This window comes from Triturus cristatus, chromosome 3_1 (assembly GCF_964204655.1).
Source record: "Triturus cristatus chromosome 3_1, aTriCri1.1, whole genome shotgun sequence".
Classification (NCBI taxonomy): Eukaryota; Metazoa; Chordata; class Amphibia; order Caudata; family Salamandridae; genus Triturus; species Triturus cristatus.
The window spans coordinates 455585673-455607459 of NC_140583.1; the positions used below are offsets into that span (position 1 = coordinate 455585673).

Consider the following 21787-nt stretch of genomic DNA (forward strand, 5'->3'; position numbering starts at 1 on the left):
ATTGGAACCTGACCCAGCGTTGGCCTTGCTGGGCTACTCTAAATTAATACCAAAGGGAGTTCGGCGTCTGGTAGATATGGGACTACTGATGGCCAAGCGCAGGGTGGCTATTAACTGGTTTCGGGGCCCCGTCCCTACGATCACACAGTGGACCAGAGACATGACATATTGTAGTACGTAGACGGAACTTTTTAGCAACTTACTCCCCCCACGCAACAGACCTAACAACTTCTGGGAGATGTATAAAACGTATTTATGCACCACAGCTAGTCAAGTTGCTGCGTCTCACGACTAGACACAGAACACTGTTAACATGTTACTAATAACAGACGATGACAATGTTGTTAACGTGATTATTCGCACTACAGTTAGATTCCACTACACCAAGACACCTTAATAGACAGGAGTATAAGTATTCTAGAAATACCTCAGATGATGACTACTTCTACGTTATGATGTGTAACAGGTTTATTGGACCATACTGTTTTCATAATGTCTTCTTTTTGTATAATGTGCGAAATGTACATTGTGCCTATATACTTTTGAGACTCACTGTTGGTTGTTCTAAGAAAATCAATCAAATAAATTATATTAAAAAAAAAAAAAACTGGTCCCTGTATCTAGCTCGTGTTCCATTGCGTTCGGCCTTAACTTTTTAGTTTTAAGCAGTCTTGCATGACCAGATTCCTGCGTTTGGCACTTTGTTTTTTTTTAAAAGCTATGCTTACCTTAAATCTTTGAAATTGCATATCTCCAGTTCTACTGATTGGATTTTTGTCATTTTGGTGTCAAATAATTTATGACATTTTACTCTATTGTTTCTAAATTAGCATGGGATTTTTCTTGTGTTTTGTTTTCAATGTATTGTTGTTTGTGTGCTGCATAAACACTTTACACATTGCCTCTAAGTTCAGCCTGACTACTTTTGTACCAAGCTACCAGAGGGTTAAGCATAGGTTAATTTAGTGAATTTTTGTGGTTCACCTGGAAAAGGATTGTGCCTGTTGCTCGAACAGAGTTCATCCCCTTTAACCAACCACGCAATTTCTCACCGCTCACTCACAGACAATTCACAGTATAGTACTGCAAGGAAGCCCAACTCCCCCAAGGTACATCTGGGGCAAGTGAACAATATCTTGTCGAAAGACCTTTGGAAAAAAACTGAGCCAAACAATAACATTTTAGCAGAGTTCCCTCAAAAGCCCTCTTTTATAAGCTTTCAGGAAACGACTTCTGCTCTGGTATAGAAAGCAAAATTGATGCCTATCAAATATAATAATTGCATGGGTAAAATAACAATAATATTAACTAGTAATGAAATGTTAATTTCTAAGTGGATAAAGCAGGCAAAAATGTCTTTCTGTTTAAGAAGCGCATGAATAGAGGTTTATTTTAACAAAGAAAGGAGCAAATGTAATTACAGCCACTTAACGGCAACAGACCTTTCTTTGAACTATGAACTTCACAACAAAATACTTTTTAGGCCTCACCTAAGACAGCACATGTTCGGTCGCCTGTGAGATATTTTGTTTTCTAACAGGGCTTAGAAGCCTCAAATTTCTTATAATTGGTTGGCTTCATTGTCTGTCTCATCTGCTTTCTTTTTATTGGTCAGAACCCATAGGCATTCCTTCCTCTTTGCAATGTTTGTCCCTCCCCTGAACCATGGATGCATTACTTGTGTCCTTCCACAGCATATTTTTAAGGCACTTTGTTCTTTGTGTTTAAACACTCTACTTCTCCCTCCTCTGTGTTGCCTCTTACCCTCCCACCTTCCATCCCTCTGTGTAGCCTCCTGCCTCATCCCTTCCTTTGTGTTCCTTCTCTCCCTCCACCCTCCTTCCATGTTGCTTCCCTTCCTCTATGTTGCCTCCCACTCCACATAAAAAAAGTGCTATGTCATACCAACCACTGTCCATGTTGCCCCCACATACCTCCCTGCCTTGGTGTTGTCTCCTACCCTGCACTCGCTCCTGTCCCACCAACAAATTAAACTGTATTTAAAAAGCAAAAGGAAACTGCTTTCTTTTTGTTTAATCTTAGTCAGTGATTGCAAGAATGAAAAAGGAAACACTGTTAAAAGTGCCACCCTAGTCCGAATTGTGGCAGTGGCATAGTTCAGTAATTCTACAGATTATTTTACTTTTAAGTCACTCCTGGCTTACGCAAACATTGCGAGAAAATAATAAGAAAGCCTTTCACTGGGGCAGAGGTCTGCACCTAGTCCCTGCGATGTATATAACCCCCTGCTAGCCTGAGTGGACTGATTGCAAGTGGGCTTTTGCCGCACATGAGAGCTGTGGGGCAATCCTACATCTTACATAAAAGAGAGCCTGAGGAGATTTATAGACCAGCAGGAGACGACTCCCCTATGATACAATCATAAACCACGAAAAAGGCCCCTGGGTCTAAGTGTTATGGAGAGGTTATACTTTTACAGGATGGTTTCCCTCACCCACCCACCTGGAGGTGGCATGCTTCATCATAGGGTAAACTTGCATTGTGAACCTGGTCACAATGCGGGCTACAACCCCCTCTTTGAGAGGGAGAAGCTCAGGGATGTTTTCATTGTTGAAAAGAGGTATCCTAAAACCTATAGATGAGCAGGGTGTGGTGAGGAATGAGAACAGAAAGGACGTGTCTGTGAGATAAAACTACCTCCGAAGACACCAATACCTTTATTGGGGCGTCCTAAGGTCAGGGTTAAAAGACAAACCTATGGCAGGAGTGTATTCAATCTGCCATAGAGCAGTGAAGGTGGAAGAGGTGTGGCGCAGCGGGCAGGGTGCCTGACTCCGGACCAAGGGGTTCACGGTTCGATTGCCGGTGGAATGTTAGCCTAGCACCATGTGACAATATCTCGCTTAATCTTCCCAACGGCCCCCAGCGCCGGGACACCTGTCCGGAGGTAGCTGTGCAGTTTACAAATGCTGGCATTTCATTTGTTTTCAAGGTCACCTACGGCAGGAATGTATTCAACCTGTCGTAGAGCAATGAGAGTCGACATGTGTCATCCCTAAGCCATCTGTGGAGGTGTGGCAGCTTTCTTCGGGACCAAAGAGAGAGGTATATCTTATAACTAACCCAGAAACATATTCAACCATAAAAAAATTGGTACACAAAACCAGAGGTTAAGAGTGGAACGCCACTATGTCGAAGAGCCACTGGTAAGTGTATTACCTGAAAGAAAGACATGTATCAAAATAGCAAGCATAATTTATACAATGCACTCACTCCAAAAGTTCATCATCTTAACCAAAGGTGCTATTACTGTATATATGCCAGGCACTGAATTGTTATCTATCACACCCATCATTTTGGGAAAACATGTTTCATGTGTATACAGTTCAAGCTTACCTGCAATGTCAGGTAATCAAAGTCACCTTAACCTCTGCGCAAACTCGAGGGGACCTCTCAGTCCTATGACCAAAAGGACAAGTGGGAACACAGTTTGGATGCAACCAACATAGAAGGCAGTATACTGTAAGCATTTAACTCCAGTCTTATTCAGTGAGACATCCTATAAATGGAAGTACCTATGGTAGTCCCCCAGAAAGGGTGTGGGTACCCATAAGTATATCCATATTAAAAGTGTATTCTGGAAATAAAATCAATATGTGTGTGACTCATTATAGTTTAATTCATGTAACTTCCAGAGTGACCACATAATGCTCCAAGGGTTGTTACTTGAAGAATGGTAATCAGCATGGTGGCATGTGATGTGTTGGGCTCGAGGGACGGCTTATGCCCGTAGAAAGTCCAAATAGGGAACATAAAGTCTAGTACAGAAATTAGCCTCAGTATAACAACTTTAATGGTATAGTACACCCATTTGAATGAGCACCAATGGATTGCTACAAACAGAACTACAGAAAAGGTGGACTTTGTAGTTCATACAGGAAAACAGAAGTAGGAACCCCATCGGGGCAACTAGAACTACAAAATACTGGGATATGTAGCTTCTAAAGTGGATGCCAAACAAGGGGCGGGACACCGTTTGCAATTTGTCAACTAACTGACTATACGGCCAGTGTAATAGGGGATTAAACCAGCTCACAAATCATAAAGGTCATTTTGTGTGATGACAGTATGATCTCTTGACATGGTTGCATGTTATTTCATACATCAGAGCTGGTGTGATTACTGGTGTAGAAACGGGTGTGCAAGCTGTTTTAATGCCGCTCATTATAAACCATATTTGTCAAAGTGGTGTTTATGTCCATATAGATATAAAGCGTCTCACTAAGCTGTTTGCATGTTACTTAATGTCTACTTCAATGTGGAGTAAAAGGCATCTATATCAGTGTAAAGCCATTTAGAGTCCTATATGGACGTGGATGAATAGTATAACTGTACATATAGGGGATTAAATAGTGAACATGGTGTGATCCTAGACAGTTCAAGATAAGATTGTATCTCAAGATTTCAAGTGTCAGGATTGTGCTAGGGTGGACCACAGGATGTCGGCATTCAGACTTTGGCTGTCACTCTGTAGTGTGAAAACCAATCAGTACTCTCTCCTGAAGAGATATTGGGTTACGTTTATGATGTTATGGTGAATAATGGATTTGTCCAGCACCATCCAAGTTAGTTCTTCTGCATTGTGCCCTTTCTCTAGAAAATGTGTGATAAGTTTGGTGGCGTGTTTCATACAATGGATTGTACTTTTTTTAAAAAATATTTTCTTTTTATTGAACAATTGTGATGGTACAGTAACAAGTCACAGGCCCACACGGTTGCAACGAAGACCGAACTGGGCAGTTGTATATCTTTACCCATTACATCACAGCACATTATAATATTAGACAAGTAGAGCATCAATGTCCTTACATTTTTGCGTAATTCTACTGAGGGAGAGATACAGATTTCGCCTCTGGAAACATTCCACTTTGCCCATTTATTATCCCACTTCGCCGGGCACCCTCGATGCTTGAACACATCTTTTTCTGCAAGCATGGCTCTGTCCATATCCTTGGCCCATTTCGAGTGTCTTGGTAGGATACCAGTTCCCCAACCCTGAGCAAAATTTATTTTCGCCAGAGTAAACCCTAGTGATGCCCACGTACGTTCAGTATGAGTCATGTCCGTAGCTTCCCATACATCCAATAAACAAACCTGTGGGGATATTGTGATAGCTTTCCCACTCACCCGTACCAACTCAGAGACTATTTTCCCCCAGTGCGGATTGTACTTTTGTGTCCCGTGATGCGGGTTTTGATCTTACTCGACGTCTGCCTTCTCGGCGAGAGGCTGCTCCGTCTGACTGGGAGTGGGGAGCTCCATTAGTCACTCTGATGAGGCAATCTGCATGATCCTGTACCATCTTGCTCCTGAGATCTCTGCATATCTCCCTCCTGCTGCCTGACTCCGCACTGTGGAGTGGATGCTTCTCACTGGTGCCTGGTGGCTCATGCTGCTGTGTGATCCGTGGTAAGAGGGCTGGGCCCTGGTGTACACCATTTCTGCTGCCCTCCCAACGGCAGTATGGGGAAGGACAAGAACACAGGACCCCACTCCTCATAGTCAAGAATCAATCCGTACACCATGGGTCCTGCTGGATGAGTCACAGTGGATAAGACGTTGCCCACTGAGGGGGACCAGGCCACGATCCTGCAGGTCATTCATGGTTCTCAAACTGCAGTTGAAACTAAAATCAGTGAGGTCCAAGTTGATGTGGCGCTCCTTCACCAGGATTTGCGCAACACCACTTGTAGACTCACTGAGGCCAAGGGGCATCTTTCCACCATGGAGGATGAGGTGTACGAGTTGAAGGCAAAGCTCTGTTGCCTCCTCTCTCAGTCGGCTGATCTACATCACAGCGCAGAAGATGCCGAAAATCGTTAAAGGCACAATAATCTCAGATTTGTGGGGTTTCTAGAGGGCGTAGAGCCGACGCAACACACCAGACTCCAGGAGCAATGGATTAAATCCTGGCTGCCACCAGGCGAAATCTCACTGTGATTTGTCGTGGAAAGAGCACACAGGGCCCTTACGCCGAAACCCCCTCCTGGAGCCGTACACAGTCCCATTATTCCTTGGAACCTAAACTAGACAGAGACTCTATCCTGAGGGAAGTCTGATCCCTCCTGGACCTGAGGTATCAAGAATTCTAGATCCACATCTTCTCGGACTATACTAAAGAGGTGCAGGCACAACAACGCTCCTATGCAGCTGACAAACAAAAGCTCAAGGACCTCAATTTATCAGACATGCTCTTATTTCCGACACGTCTCAAAGTAATCTACGTCAATAAGAGGCACTTCTTTGACACCCCAGAGACTGCTTGGGACTGGCTCGTTGAGGTGAAACAGTTTTGTCGGCCAGGACTCTTACCTCCCCTTCTCTATTGCGGACCCTGTGACGACCGGCGTGGCAAGACTCCCTGTCCCGATCGGTAGCCTACTGAGTTTTACGCCAACTACAGGGCGGTTCTAATTCTTTACTTGCTTGACCTCTACTTCTGGCGAGAAATCTACATGGCAACCATTGTTGTCATACCAAATGTGTACCACCCGCCCACCTCCTGTGCAGCCTACTACCCGATCTCTTTAATTAATGGAGAGATTAATATTTTTGTGACAATCTGGGACACACGCCTCAAAAGAGTTCTCCAGACTCATATACACCCAGATCAATGCAGGTTTATGCCTGCCAGGTGCACAAGACACTGCTTTAGACATCTCCATGTCGCCCTTGCCCAACACCACCTACTCATGCTTGAGTAGACTCTGCTTCTCATAGACTTTGAGAAAGCATTTGATACGGTGGACTGGGGTACCATTTCCAGGCACTGCGAAGGGTGGGGTTTGGTCTACTTTTCCACTGCCACGTCCAAGTGTTTTACTCAAACCCGACCGCACGTACACAGATCAACAGAGTGGTCTCATACGTCGTGGGAACCAACAGGGCTTCCCCTTATTGACCCTCCTCTTTGCAGGGCTAAATAGCCCCTTGCATGGCTACTTCGTTATGATGTGCAGCTACCTGGATAGGAGTGGTACACAGGACACGAGGACTGTATTGCACCGTATGCAGACGATGTACTCCTGTTTTTTTCTGACCCCGAGACGAGCAGCCCCCGTTGTCCTAGGATTTTCCAGATCTTTGCTGAGGCATCTAGCCTACACATTAGCCCAGCTAAGTCTAGGTTGTTGCCCCTCTCACCATAGCAGGCTTTGTTGATTGGCAGACAGCCATTCCCATGCATCGGTTGAGCTTCCGATACCTGGGTATACAGGTGGCACTGCACCCTGAGCTGACCTGGTCCCTTAACCTTACTCCACTGACTCGTAGAATTAAAGCAGCTCTGAATAGGTGGCAAGCCCTCTCACTGAATGTAACGGTTAGGATAGGCCTATATAAAATGATGGTGTTGCCAAGATTTTTAAACGTCTTACAGAATTTTCGGCAACCAATGTTCCGCCATTGGTTCTGTGAGATAGATTCAGTGGTGAGCTCATTTCTCTGGCACAACTCCAGGTTGCGCTTAGCACTTTTAAATTGTCAGCGTGCTCCGTACAATGACACCCTCATAATGGCTAACTTTTAATTCCTCACATCGCAGCTTCAAGTGATCAATAATTGGTTAAATGGAGGATGGTCTGATCCAGCCTACAGGGTGAAGCTGACCTAGCTGGGGTTTTATTTGGTCATGGCTATGCTATATGGAGCTAGTTTCCCCACGGCAATACCGGAGATACCCCAGGTGGTCTTTCTTGGATGGAGAGCTGCACTCCGTCACATTGGGTGGAACTCCAGGCTCACCCTCCAGACACCCCTGTGGCCAGGTACATGGCTGAGTGAGATGGCTGTGCTATAGGGCTTTGCTAGTTGAGATGCCGTAGGCATCACACAACTTGGTGACGTCTGGTGCAGTACACAGGTGCTCCTTTCAGGAACTCCAAAACACATACACCTAATTCTCGACACAATTTCACAAATATCTACAATTGCAACACATGCTGCATACCCACATTTCACAAAGCGCACTTTTCCCTCAATTTAGCTAGCTGTCTGGAAGCAAAGCTCCTGATGGGTGCAATGGGGAAGTGTGGTGTCTTGCAAATATACAGCACACTGATTATCAATGCCCCTTACACACTGGAACACCTTTCGGCCCGATGGTAGGGTTAGTTGGAACCACTGGAGGACGAGGATTTGTGGGATGCAGTAATGGCCCCCTGGGTCTTCAAGATCTTCTCCAGACTACTTTTGGTACACACTTACTACCTCTGTTGTGGTTAGCTCACTCCGGATTGATTTCACAGGAAAGGCCTCCTTCCCAGCCCCTCATGCTTTTGCTGCCCACAGACTCCCGCTGACTTCTACCACATGATTTTGTCTTGTATGGTGATAACATGATACTGGACAGCTGTAGCTGAGGAGCTGTCTGAGGGAAAGGGATGGGAGGTGGAACTTTCACCGAAGATGCTGATCCTGGGTATCTTTGAGTGTGCGGCGGCTTGAGAGCAGACCAAGCACTGCTGGGATGGCTATCATGGTGGCCAAACCCCCTACACTGCCTCAGTGGCATCGTGGAGTAAACTGCTGTGCTTAGCAAGAGAACCCAGTGTTTGAGGCCAGAGGATGTCCCTCCAAGTATGAATGAATTTGGGGTAAATAGTGGGAGCACTATGGGTTGGATCCGCCACTGTAACTATAATTGTATGATGGCTGTTTAATTACTCTGCTCGCTCCATTGTGGCTTGCTGTGTTAGCTATATTCAAGATGCAAGATGTAGCTGTTGCACTATGATACCTGAATGTGACGTGTTTTGTGCCAAAAACCAATAAAATAATTTATCCCCCAAAAAAGGAAGCTTTTAAAAATCTTGGAATGTTCTGTGAGTACTTGAAGTACCTCAGGGCAATTTGCTAGTTGGTTATTTGCTTTTTTCTTTTCAAGTCTATGCAAGGAAGCCGTGCCCTAGTAAGCAAAAATGCAAAGTATGGGTTTTTTCCCAAAATTATTTTCTAGTATTTTACTTATTGTTTTCAATAAACATTTACATGTTTTAAAAAGTACCATTTTCGGGCTAACTGTAAAAAGAATAAACATGTAGTATTATAAATGCATAATGGGTAAAATCTGTTTTTTTGTAAATCCTTCAAGAGGGAGAAATGTTAAAGAGGTTTTTGGGGGTCAAGAAACAAGCATTTTACATTCTAAGGTCTGCAGGACTATACATTCTCCCATACAGCAAAAGGTGCTGACTGAATTCACACCAAGCCTGCTGTGAAATTGGAGGTTTTACCAAGAATAGGGCCTTTTTTGTGTTTGGTGGAAATCCGTTTGTAAGTTTTTGAGCTATTTGTATTACAAAAAGGTGTTGCTTAGAATTCAAAGGGATAAAAGTAGTATTTTGTCTCCTAATTTGAGGACCATCTCTTGTTTCAAATTTGGAAACAAATGAAGCATTACCAGCTCAGCTTTGGTCTCAATGTAGCCCAAAGTGTATATGCAATTTCAATGGCCCCTGATAGCAGCTTGCCCATGGCAGCTGTCAGAAAATCTGTTGATATCCTTACTTGGTTGACTGCCTAGTGAGGATGCTTTGCAAGGAGATGGCAGTGTATTTCTCTGTGCCATCTTCTTGGGTTCCCACAAAGTTCCAAAATTCTATTTGAATACTATTAAGATCTGTGAAGTTAATCTCTACACCCTGATGTGCAGAAAAATGTTCCATATTATGAATACGTTTTGCAGAACATTGTTCTGCACTTTAAATTTCTCCCATTAAAAAATAAATGGTTGTAGGTTAGTCTTATACATGTAACAGTGGCCCATGTTGGAAAAGGTATGTCCCGTGCCACAAGTACATACAATACATACTCTCATGCGCCCATACCCATGGAGGAGTTGGCCTAACGGCTAGGGCGGTTGACCTACAATCTGGGGAACTGGGTTTGAGTCTCGGCAATGACGCTGAACATCCTGTGATTCTGGGCAAATCACTTAATCTCCCCGTGCCTAACAAAAATGAATGTAACTGGTGCTATGTAAAGCGCTCTGATACCCGATTCAGGTTAAGTTCGCGCTATATAAACTCTGTACAATAAATAAATAAATAAAAATCTCATTCATATGCACACATGTTCATACAACCCCAAAGACCGCACTCTCAGTGACACACATAGCAACCCTGTCATAGTGCCTCTAGTCAAAGTATTTTTTTCAAACCATAGTCTTTGGCTCCATAGACACAAAGCTTAAATTCAGTGAAACTGGTTGTGGGGGTGTCAGGTAACATTGCACAAATGGCTTGGCCTTTAGTAGCACACATTGATTTTCACTGATCAGAAGTAGGTCTCACTGAAGCAAAGATTGGAAACTTCTGGCCTTGAGGCTACAAAGACTACATGTCTCCTTCATTAGAATAGTTACCACTCACTTCAATGACCTCCCAAACTTCCTGCCCGCAGCCCACCTGACAAATGTCAGCCTGTGTGACATAAGAGGTTCTGGGTGCATACAAAAGCTGTTGCAGTGTTGGTTACAAAATGACCTGAATTAACTCCTCTGGTAAGCGGTTTTTGGATCTGCGAGGTACAACCAGTTTAGTTTCATAATTGATTTCACAAACTATGATCAATAGAATTTCCATTCACTTCTATTTGCTGAGGCGTTGAAGGCCTCTGTCTACCTGCTGACAATGCACTAGGAATAATTGTTTGATTTATGAAGCGTTTTTTTAATCTGAGATTAGCTTTCAGCTCTTAAAGTTTCAGTTACCAGTAGCAAGTGGGAAATAAGGAAGCCGCATATTTAAAGGTATGGGCAGCTGATTCGGTCACGAGCTTAACTGGTTCAGCTTTCAAATCTGCCCTTCTTTAGAATACATTGCATCTTTTCCCTATGTATTCTGAGGGTAGTCTATAAACTAGTTTTAGTAATTATCAGATCCTTTTCTGAGAAGGGGGCTGCATGAGTTCTAAAGGAAAAGTTGTCATTTGATAGGAAATATTCAACTGGTTTCAAAGGAATATTCTCTACCTAAACTGAAGGCAGCGGTTCATACTTTAAGTAACCTGGTTGGCTTGAGTAGATGCCTTAATATTTTGGACCACTAAAATAATTAAACATGAAGGTCAACCCAGCAGCTTAATCATGACAGTGTCCAAGAATTTCTCTCATGTAGCAGCAGAGGCGTAGCTAGAGCTTGTGGCGCCCGGGGCTATCCCTCAGGTTGCCGCCCCTGGGGGGAGGAGGGGTGCTGGGGAAAAAGGACGGCGAGCACTTGAAAGAGGTCCGAGAGACACGTAGTATCTCCGCTAATAGTTACCTCGATCATGCAAGTTACATGCACATACATGACACGGTCCAAGGCTACACAGTTGAATACACCGGTGACTGGCAGTAAAAAGGAGAACACACAGACTGCATGATCTATAATGGACTCAGAAAAACCGCATGTGACATCCATCAGAGAACTGTGTGAACGATTACCTGGTAATTCTCTCAGCACAATGCAAACATGCACATACATGACACTGTTTGGGGATCCATCATCTACAGCTGACATTAAATGACCAAACATCATGGTCCCCCCATTAAAGCAGTGGGGATGTGCACAAACGTGAAGTGCTCTGACTTGAGGTACAATAATGCAATGACTAACTCAAACAGTATGAACTACTGAGGGGAGGTGGGGGCGAGGTGGTACACATAAAGCCTGGCCTTAGAACAGAGTCACAACAGTCTCAACAGTCAGACCCACACCATTGCAGCCAGAGAGTTTCTGCCAAACTCCTAGTGTCTACTGCTTGGTGCCGATCTAAGTTGGAGTGTGTGCAACAGCTAAGTTTAATTCAAGTCAAGGGAGATTTCTAAGATCTCACTATCTTGTCACCAACCTAGCAGCAGCCTGCAATAATTGACTGGGGGTGAGTGTTTGATTTGCTCAAACGCACCGTCCATCATCCCCTTTGGTATCGCTTTGTTCGCCCTAAGTTGGCAGGGTATGCCCAGACGTGAGTCCCTTGCTCACTTTACCACTGGATTAAAGATAGCCTGGCTGACGAGGGTTATGAACCCCAAACCGGTCCCAGGATGCTTGTTTCCGGTCCAGGGAAGACATGGCTTGGCAGGTCGGGCTGGACTGTTCCCATGAGGCACAGGGTCAGACTGATTTGCATATGGGCATGTCTGAACTGGGATGGTGGAGTGAGCTAAAGAGTAATGATGGATTAAACCCAGATCAGTTGACTGGGAGTGAGTGTTTGATATGCTCAAACGCTCCGTCCATCATCCCCTTTGGAATCGCTTTGTTTGCCCTAAGTTGGCAGGGTATGCCCAGACGTGGGTCCCTTGCTCACTTTACCACTGGATTCAAGATAGCCTGGCTGACGAGGGTTATGAACCCGAAACCAGTACCAGGATGCTTGTTTCCGGTCCAGGGAAGACATGGCTTGGCAGTTCTGGCTGGACTGTTCCCATGAGGCACAGGGTCAGACTGATTTGCATATGGCCATGTCTGAACTGGGGTGGTGGAGTGAGCTAAAGAAAGATGATGGATTAAACCCAGGTCAGTTGACTGGGGGTGAGTGTTTGATTTGCTCAAACGCTCCGTCCATCATCCCCTTTGGTATCGCTTTGTTCGCCCTAAGTTGGCAGGGTATGCCCAGACGTGGGTCCCTTGCTCACTTCACCACTGGATTCAAGATAGCTTGGCTGACGAGGGTTATGAACCTAAAACCGGTCCCAGGATGCTTGTTTCCGGTGCAGGGAAGACATGGCTTGGCAGTTCGGGCTGGACCGTTCCCATGAGGCACGGGTCAGACTGATTTGCATATGGCCATGTCTGAACTGGGATGGTGGAGTGAGCTAAAGAATGATGATGGATTAAACCCAGATCAGTTGACTGGGGGTGAGTGTTTGATTTGCTCAAACGCTCCGTCCATCATCCCCTTTGGTATCGCTGCCTTAATTGAGAGTCGCACTGGTGGCCCACCACAGCAGCAAGCCACTATAGCAACAACAAGGTCCGACCCTGCAGGGTTACAGCATCACCATCCACCAAAGCATCCATGCCTATCAACAGTGCCAGCTTCTTAACTGATGTGTTCTCATTCCTTGGGAATCCCAGGCCCCGCCAACTTGCCTTACCAGCACTGCCTCATTGCTACAGGACCTCAGCAGTATGGCCTTACAACAGAAGGGCCTTATCAGTGTTGAGGTACGCATGATCTTCCTCCACTAATGCCTTATCAGTGCTTTCGGATTCCAGGTAGTATTAGCTTTCTCCAACAATGCATTATCAATGCCATAATAAATGCTTTGCTACTAAAATCTCCACACTGTTGCTTCCCCAAAATTTTCGGATTTTACACTCATGACAGTGACATGTCTTATAAATAAAAGGATGTTTGTGGGATTACCGATCCATATCATGATAAATCTCGAAAATGCCTTAATGGTAAATAAAACTAGAAAATAGCATACTGGGACCCATGTTAATGGATGCTTGTATCCTTTCAGGCGCCACCCATCACATGTGGTATTGAGGAGCAAAACTGCCATTTGCATAATTTTCAACACGCTTGCCGGGTGGATGTACCAGTCTGCTCCTCTCCTTTCTTTCCGGTCTTCAGACGTTCCAAACAAACAACTGTGGAGATACCTGTGATGCACTGTAGAAGTTCCTCTCGGGTTGGCTCTGGTCCTCCACTGGGCCCTGGGACGGACCCACAAGCAACCACAACAAACACAGTATGTCGGGGCGGCAATAATCACAGAGAAATTCAAAGCCTGCTGTACCAATACAGACCCTTGTGCACCTACATCAGTGTTGCCAGATTTTTTCACAACTTTCAAGCCCAAAAGCAACAAAAAAGTAGCCCAAAATAGCCCAATGTTGCCACTCCATTCACTTATGTGTAGCCTGTCTACAACATTCAAAAATATACTTCTATTTCAAGGATAATATGTTTAGTTCCCACATTAATCAGATTACCTATATTTTGTACACTAATATCAAAGTTGGTCTGTCAGGAAAACGGTCACTCACTTGATATCGCATGGTGTGGAGCAAGCTGCCCAAAATTTTTCTTGGTCCAATTTTGAGGACTGCAACTGCGGAAACGTTCTTCTTGGGAAAGGTGCTCTTCAGCATGAAGTTCCTTTTGCATACTCGTCAGGCCCCTCAGAGTAATGGCAATATAGGCCAATACTCCACATTTTTTCCCACTTGTTTTAATGCTCCAAGAGCAATGCTGAACATCTCCTTATATAGGCAAATTACGTATGTTTCGTACTTTTTGGTACTCATCAGAAGAGAGCAGTCCATGGCATGGGGTGCAGAGCTTGCTGCTTGATGTTCCCATGAGCTAATACCCGATAAAGTGCAAGTGCATTCTGCAGACTCACAGAAGAATGTCCATCTCCTGTTCTTTGCCAGGCATCAGTATGGTGGATCCTTGTTCAGCCAGTGGAAAGGTAAATGTTTACTGCCTTAAAGATGTATACTATCATTAATGCAGTAGATGCAGTGCCACCCGGGTCCGTGGGTGTGAGAGCCCTACTTCACTCCAATTAGGGGTGAGAAGCCTTTCCTCCATGAGTGCGCCCATCTCACGGGCCACAGTGGTTGCAAGAACCTACCTACCTATAACCCTTCTGCTTACAGGAAAGGGTGTTTTAACCCACAAACTCACCACAATGTGAAAGGTACACGATTTTTAAAGTGTGCCAAGCTTAACCCCTTCAGTGCCCATGACGAGCTGGACTCGTCATGGGCTGCGGTGGCGCTGTGCCCATGACGAGTCCAGCTCGTCATGAACTCCGCCCGCTAATGGAAGGCGCGGCACTGGGCGGGGAAAGGGGCGGGCATGCAAGGGGTTAATACAAAACATAAACCTCATATAAAGGTCTGCGTGCATTACAAACCTGCCAAATAAGCTAGGAACTACAAAGACACCAACAACGAAGTATGGACGAATTACACTTGGACATTCACATTGCCAATAGCACCACCTCCAACAATTGTGAGAACAATTGAATTCCAATGCTTGTTTCACAAAGCTAGCACGGATCTGTGTGCAAGGCAACATGAAGTCTTGTGGCCTGATCAAAGAAAAATGGTACGAAGGTGCCTGCAGGCGATTCATAGCTGCCAAGGTTTCAGATTGCTTAAGTGTGACATTTTCACATTTTTTGTGTAATTATCAGTGACACTTTCTCACGAACAAAAATCAAGTTAAGAAGATGAGGGAAACATATAAACATCAGAAATTACAGCCTTTCCAGCAACAAGAAACTCTATGAAGATCTTAAAACTATTTTAAAGCACCAGAAATGGAAGGACACTATCCGATATGGAAAATAGACTGCATAGTTGCGACGTTTTAAGAGTGCTTTAGAATGTCCGGAGGTTGTACGGTTTTGGAACGGAGTGCATACTGTAATGGAGGAGGTCACGCATGTTGCTTTGTTACCAGAGGCCAGGAGGTGTTTGCTGAATATCTGGGAGCCGAATGACTATAACGCGGCACAAACGCAGTGGGTGACTCTGGGGTACATGGTGGCCAAGCGTAATATCGCACAGCTGTGGGGCTCCCCGAGGCCGCCTACTGTGGCGGTATGGAAGGAGAATATGGACTGGTGCATGTTCAGGGAAAAGACGGTGTATGTGGCGAGAGGCAAGCCAGGGAGATGGACTAAAGTGTGGGGTCCATGGAATTCCTATCAGGGAGGTATCTGCGCTCCGCCTCTGCCGCTGGAGGTCGACGTCGCTCTGTCCCCCTAGCCGCGCATTCCTACTTAGTTGCGCAAGGTGTGCTGTATACTTTGTTCTCTTCTCCGCTGCCCCCCCACTGCCACCTCCTGTCATAAGTTACTCCAGATAATGTGGATCTTCCCCCGTCCTGGATAGCGCACGCTGCTATTTAGGACTCTCATTGCCTTGTTGGTGTGTATCTGTTGGTATGTTCAAATAGAAAATATGAAACCGTTCATTCTAATTGTTTTTGGACTACGGCCTCGGCCTGTTCCAGGTGCTCACGAACATCTGGGGGCTTTCGCGTATGGTTTATTTGAATGTATATGGCGTTGCTTTGCTGGCCCCTGGGCTTTGTAGCGGCCGGCCTCTGTGGTTGTAGGCCCTTGTATGTATCCTTTTAATGTGTAATAAAGGTTTCCAAAAAAAAAAAAAGAGTGCTTATGTGAGCCATTTTCAAGGTTTCAGAGTACTTATGAATGACATTTAACTACTAATGGTATGACACTAAGAGTGACAGAGCAAAATCAAGAAATTAAGTACATGGAAACAGATAAAACAAAAGAAATTACACTGATTTGAGCAAGGCCAAACTATAAAAAGAACTGCTGCAGAGCACCTGATCCTACTGTAAAATGATCGTATGCCCACAATCTACTCACATTCTACATGATTTTACTCTTGTGATCACTACTACTGCTTGCGAAACCACAGACAAATTGCACGAACATCGTGACAGGAAGCTAGTCGAGTATTTCATGATTTTGCCTGGGCCCTGCCAGCGTGGCAGCAATGTCTTTGAGGGGGCCCAACAGGGTTTGTTTAAAAAACACCTGATTCTGCCTGGTGCTAGTCACGTGCTGACCAGTGACAGAGCCAGGTAGGCTGCTGAGGCATGAGTGAATTAAAAGGAGCCTGCCCTGCCAATAAACGAGTATTTCATACCGTGTGCGGTGCCTAAGTCCGTTTTTCATAATCATTAATGTTATTGTTGAGTATGACTGATGTGCGCACATCTGTCACCCTAGCATCCTTCTGTTCTTATACCCTCCTTGCCCTGTATTTTAATCACAACGTCCTGTGTTCCACTCTGTGTGCTCATCTGCCCTCATCCCTCTTTTTGCACTGTTTTCATCACCCTTTCCTGCCCCCAGTGATGCACTGTGTGCTCATCTGCCACTCCTCGCCCCCCCCATTACCCTCTGTTCTCATCTCTCTCCTTGTCCAGTGTTTTCATCGCTCCTTCCTGACTCCTGTTTTCCACTGCGCTCATCTGCCACTCCTCGCTGCCCCCTGCAGCCCTCTGTTCTCCTCTCTCTCCTTGTCCTGTTGTTTTATCACCCCTGACACCTGTTTTCCGCTATGTGCGCTTGTCTACCGCTCCTCGCTGCACGCCTGCAACCCTCTGTTCTCACCGGTGTCCTTGCCATGTATTTTCATCACCCCTTCCTGCCCCGTGTTCCACTCTGTGTTCTCATCTGGCGCCCCAGTCATCCCTCGTATTGCCCAGTGTTTTCATCACCCCTCTGCCCCGGCTCTTTCCCAACTACACTAAGCCCTACAGCTGGAACCGCCGATGTCGCCATACGTGCTGCTGTACGCGCATGGGAGCGGGCCGTAATGTGCCTGGCACGTCCATCATTGAACAACTGATCTGACCCCGGATTGGGTCAAACGAACTCCAAAGCAGGTCGGAACATTACTGGGGGCAGGCCAAAGGTCACTGCAGATCTTGCAGGACCCTAAATGGAAAGAAGCTTCCCGCCCGCAAAGATTTATGGCCCTGCCGGTGTTACTTGTGGGCAGGGGCCACTGGGCATAGAGCCACAGACGAACCTAAAATTAGGAAAGAGGTGTGGCATGCAAGGCAACCATATGCTGCAGCGCGCCACTGCTGCGCAAAGCCTGGAATCCGCCGCACGCTGGGCGGATTTTAGCTCAAATTTCAGTAGCCCGCCCAACACTATTTTTCCTCGCACAATTGGGCAAAATATTGCCCAATTGTGCTTGCGAGAACTAGCCCAATCTGCCAGCCCTGTCCTCCGTTTGATTGCCTGCACACTACGTAGGGGAGGGCTCGTCGGCTGGATCTCTGAGCTGAGACAGCTCATTGGCTGATTGGAATCTTTCCCCTCTGACCTCGGTCCGGTCGCGCACCACACCACCACGCTAGGTGTTGATGCCTGCGCTGCTGGAAACAGTTGCACTCACAATCAGGGGCACTTGCGTTTCAACCGGAGCCACGCGTGCGACACTGGTGGCCCGTTGCGGTGGCCTTTATAATTTATTTGGGGACTCTGACACTACTTTAATGAATGACAGTAGTGTCAGTAAGTGTCACTCAATAAATTATAAAGGTCTCCGCAATAGGCCACTAGTGCCGCGCGGCCGCCGCCCCCAAAATAGTGCCGCCTGAAGAAGACCGCCCCCCCCCCCCCCAGCTACGCGAGTGGGCCTCCGCAATGGGCCACTAGTGTCGCGTGGCCGCCGCCCCCAAAATAGTGCCGCCTGGGGCGGACCCCTACGCCCCTAGCTACGCGAGTGTGTAGCAGGTTGTGGGGACTCCATCTGTCTATCAGGAAAACCACTTGATCTCTTAGCCACATTGGTTTCCCTGATATTTCTTGTAGTGCCATGTAGGCCACAAACTGGGAAGCAATCTGGTTAACATAGATTTTCCAGTAGTATCCACTTCTGACGATTCATGTAACTCACCTGCAGTAATGCACTGTGGGGTGAGCTTCAGATTTCCCAACAATCTTGATGGCATATCTTTTTTAAATACGTTATGTGAGAAGCAGGACATGAACGGGGCTTAAGAGGCAGTCGAAAGGGAGAGGAGTGTGGATTCTTAGGGGGTACAAAATACGATATTTTTGCCAAACAATTTTTAAAGGACTTCAAAACAGAGAGGAAAGAGAGAGAGAGAGAGAGAGAGAGTGTGTGTGTGTGTGTGTGTGTTTATTTATAGGTGTGGGCATGTCAAAATACAGGTGAAATCCGACAGACACTTCACAGTATCCGACTGTAAGCACTTGTACCCAACTATTTACAACACAATACATTTTTTACGGGTATGTAACACCTCAAACACCCCCTTTCAAGCTATGCCCCTGATCATTGCGGCCTGATGTCGTGCCCCCCGGCCTAAAGACACGACTCGTCCGATTGAGTAGGCTGATAACAAATTTGCCAGATGCGTTAAACAAGCATTTGCAATGCATCGGTCTCGCCTTTGGGACCTTCTATGTATTTAGCAATGCAGCATATTAGCCTGGGTGCTGAAACAACTACTGTTCTTTAATATGGAGGGAAAGTGAGCACCAAACTGCGTGACACTCCAGGTATGGGAACACATGGAGAGAAATATTGCCTTTACCGGGAAATGGTATAGTCGAAAGCTCTGTTTTTAATACAGAATCAGGGCCTTCGGTGGTCATATCACCTAAAATACAAGATTTGAAAAAAATATTATTATCTATGGGTGCTGTTGGAAGACAATTTCTATGGGCCAATCTCTGTGTGAGCAGAAGGACATGGAGAAGGTAGGTAGTATGGGTGGCAGGCAGTGTGTGGAAAGCTGGACACGGGAGACCTTAATAGCACTTAGCAAGAATTCATGTACCTCATGACAGGAGCCAGAGAGGCGTGCAAATCACCATCTCCAGGTTTTAGTAAGAAATGCTCTTTCCCCCTGTGTTCGCTATTAAAAAGCACAATATGCTCTAAATGCGAACTTGAAGGGAGTCGCAAGATTCAATGAAACGCGCACGGTATAAAAGTATAAAAATAAAGTCACTTAAGCAAGCACTTACTGACTGAAGTTTCTTTGCAAACTTCACATTAACGTTCTGTGACCCCAAATCTTCTGTACTACGTTTATATACCCAGTACCCATACAAAAAGTGTCTTCACATCCTGAGAGTTTTACAGGGGTCTTTCATAGAGGTAGTGACAATAAACATGATAATGGGCAATCCAACTTAATACGGGCAGGTAGTCCTCTCTCAGTGGCGTCACTACTGCCCAATGAGGGACCTAGCAGGGGAGCCAGCATACCTCTGTCTAGACGACTTAAGTCCCTACTTTAAAGACACCATTATCATTCCCATAAACATCTGTTGAACCCAGCATCTCTCTGTTGCTCTAAAACCCTTAAAACACTTTAAAACAGGTCAGTACACCACGAACATCAACAATCGCAACACATACTACATCAAGAAAGCTCTCAACCACATTGATGAGCTCAAAACCTCCATCCACCACAGCTATTTCTACTCCAGCCTCATCCAAATAGGCCCATGTGAGGTCATAACTCCTAATTGAGAGCTGTAATCCAAAATGGTTTCAGTGCGAGTGCACACTTAGCAACTAATGTTAATTCTGAAGCCAAAGGGTTTGGCTTTCAATACAAGGACAGTGGCCTGTGTTGCCTACAGTGTTGCACCACAATGCAGGGTTAATGGAAGCCCACAGAATTACGTTAATCAACTGCTATTGCAACCACTGGACAACTGCGATTTACAGGGTAACCACTGAGAATGTATAAAATTTGGATACCCTGAAAAGCAGCCATGACTTCAGCCTTCCTGGACCAATGCTGGACACCAATTACTTTGCCAAGACCATCTTTCCATAACTCAAATAGCTGCCCCCCTGTAATCCTAAAGCTGTAATAGACTCCACCCTAGCCCTATCACCTTGAGTATTATTCAAAATAGCCCTAAAGCATCACCTCCGTCAACCTAAAGAGTCTACCTTACCTAGTATCATCTTCACAACCCACCGAAAGCAACCACACACATCCTGTAACCAAATGTAAAGTTTCAATGTTACCACCATAATAGCGACAGATGGCTGCACGCACCACCATCACTGCCAAATAACTCTCTCAACGCCCATCAGTGAACTGATACCTACCAATGTAAACTCCAATAATGTAAATTCCAAAGCATTTCAGTGTACTATACACAGGCACACAATTGTGTTAAATAATAAAATTAATGTGTATTTATATAGTGCTCCCTACTGCACTTATGCATCTCACTGCTATAAATAACATAGATTACTATTAAGTCTGGTAATGGTTATCAGTTCGAAAGGATGGAAAGCAGAACCAGTTTCTCTGATTTAAACACAAAACCCTGCAGATCACCACATATCTTAGTGGTGAGTATTTAACTCACTGAGCCATTTGAATGCCTTTAATAAATACATGTTCAGCATTCTAGATAGTTCCCTTAACATGGGTATTTCTCATCAAACTTACCGAACATAATGTCATGATTTGGTACTAACCTGTGATATGTGGTGCATGCGAGTACGTGTAAACAAGGATATGTAAGCGTATATGTGTGTGTGTGTACACATATGATGGAATCTGAAAGATCCGTTCGTAGAGTGAGCTGAGGGTGGCGAGAGGACACTAAAACCTGCTTCTAATAACTTCCCTGCGGTGTTCGTAGGTGATGAGTCCACCGCGTGGCACGAACAGCGCATTAGGCGAGGCGCCCTTCCCACGAGAATGGAATATGGCAAAAGTCCATTTAAGCAATAATGCGGCGTAGTACCGTAGCTCAGACAGGTGCGATAGCTCAGTGAGTCAAGTAGATTGGAATCCTGGGCGGGCCTTTCTGCCTTTCGTCCTTCCAAAGTCGTCTAAAAGAGTACCATTGAAGTGGGGCATTGTACGGGTTGTTTTACAGTGCTATGAACTGGCAGAGGTGCGACCGCAAGCGCTAGAATAAAATCAGAGCGTTAAGAGCAGTCTGGAAATTCATTGTCACGACAGACCGGCCTGGCACAGCGGGCGCTCTGGTGGTATGTATGGCCCGGGCAGTATGATCCAGACCTTAGCAGATCTCTCTGCGAAAAATAGGCACATAAGGGGTCACACTAGGAGCTTGGCATTAAAGATAATAAAGCAAGTACGGCGTCAGCACTAGGGAAAGCTGGGGAAAATGGCAGTGCAGGGCTCGGGCTGAGAACAAAGACAAGGCTTCCGGGTTTAAAGGCCATTTACCGTGCTCACAATAATCATTAAATGTATTAATTCCCATAGTTTATCTTGACCA

At 45.4% G+C, this 21787-nt stretch overlaps 1 protein-coding gene and 1 pseudogene across 3 annotated transcripts in view; one reads left to right on the forward strand and one right to left on the reverse strand.

The window, feature by feature from the left end:
• Positions 1-21787, forward strand: part of PDE8A (phosphodiesterase 8A) — a 2267087-nt gene that overhangs the window by 84670 nt on the left and 2160630 nt on the right. The gene's annotated exons all lie outside the window — the stretch shown is intronic.
• On the reverse strand, positions 19331-19450 carry LOC146860400 (small nucleolar RNA SNORA26; annotated as a pseudogene).